The 1,239-nt window shown below is 43.1% G+C and overlaps 1 non-coding gene across 1 annotated transcript; it reads left to right on the top strand.

Moving 5' to 3' along the window:
* The first annotated feature begins 247 nt into the window (after positions 1-247).
* On the top strand, positions 248-320 carry Trnaa-cgc (transfer RNA alanine (anticodon CGC)). The gene has a single exon. It is a non-coding gene; the product is annotated as a tRNA-Ala (tRNA).
* The last annotated feature ends 919 nt before the right edge of the window (positions 321-1,239 follow it).

Here is a 1,239-nt window from a genome sequence, read left to right as displayed (position 1 = left end):
AACAGGAAAACAGTGCTTCCTGTGTGAATGAACGATTTTGTATTGACCTAAGGAAAGAAGAAACCCACAGATGTAGCATCACCTGCCGAAAAAGAACAATCAACAACAGAAGTCCCAGCAATGATCATCAACTCGTCATATTTTAAGAAAAAAACAGTAAATGGCAAACATGTAGCCATATATAGTTGTTCCATTGGCACCATCTCACATGATAACGACTATCATGAATATGATCTACGGAAAACCGAGCGAGGTGGTGCAGTGGTTAGCACATTGGACTCGCATTCAGGAGGACGACGGTTCAATCCCGTCTCTGGCCATCCTGATTTAGGTTTTCCGTGATTTCCCTAAATCGCTTCAGGCAAATGCCGGGATGGTTCCTCTGAAAGGGCACGGCCGATTTCCTTCCCCATCCTTCCCTCACCCGAGCTTGTGCTCCGTCTCTAATGACCTCGTTGTCGATGGGACGTTAAACACTAATCTCCTCCTCCTCCTCTACGGAAAAACTAACTAACAGACGTAAAAAATCTTTTTATAAACAATAAAGAGAAAGATTTCAATAACCGTTCCCTTTCCAATTCTCCATTTGATTTTCAACAAATCTGATGTATGATTATTCGTATATACGAGTGGCGTTTGAAAAGTCCGTGCAAAATCCGAGAGATGGCACCACTGGTGCATATCGTGGTCATGTTTTGTTAGTAGCATCTTTGGAAAGAACGCACACCAAGTTTCAGCCATATTGGTCTATTTCTTTGTGTTTGGCATTCGTGTGAGTCTAGGAAGTCGAGTGATTGTCAAAAAATGGACGAAAGAGAATTTCGTGTGGTGATTACTTAATGAAAGGTAAAACGACTCAGGAGACCAAAGAGAAGCTTGATAAACATTACAGTGACTCTGCACCTTCGAGCCGGCCGTTGTGACCGAGCGGTTCTAGGCGCTACATTCTGGAACCGAGCAACCAGTACGGTCACAGGTTCGAATCCTGCCTCGGGCATGGATGTGTGTGATGTCCTTAAGTTATTTAGGTTTAAGTAGTTCTAAGTTCTAGGGGACTGACGGCCTCAGAAGTTAAGTCCCATAGTGCTCAGAGCCATTTTTTGCGCCTTCGATTAGAACAGTTTATAAGTATTTTCAAAAATTTTGGAGTGGCCATATGGGCACAAGTGATGATGAACGTTCTGGACCCCCTGTGGAGATTTTGACTCCAGAAATCATTGATGAAATCTATGTTACAGT

Source organism: Schistocerca serialis, chromosome 3, assembly GCF_023864345.2.
Source record: "Schistocerca serialis cubense isolate TAMUIC-IGC-003099 chromosome 3, iqSchSeri2.2, whole genome shotgun sequence".
NCBI lineage: Eukaryota > Metazoa > Arthropoda > Insecta > Orthoptera > Acrididae > Schistocerca > Schistocerca serialis.
This window is presented reverse-complemented; position numbering and strand designations above follow the sequence as displayed.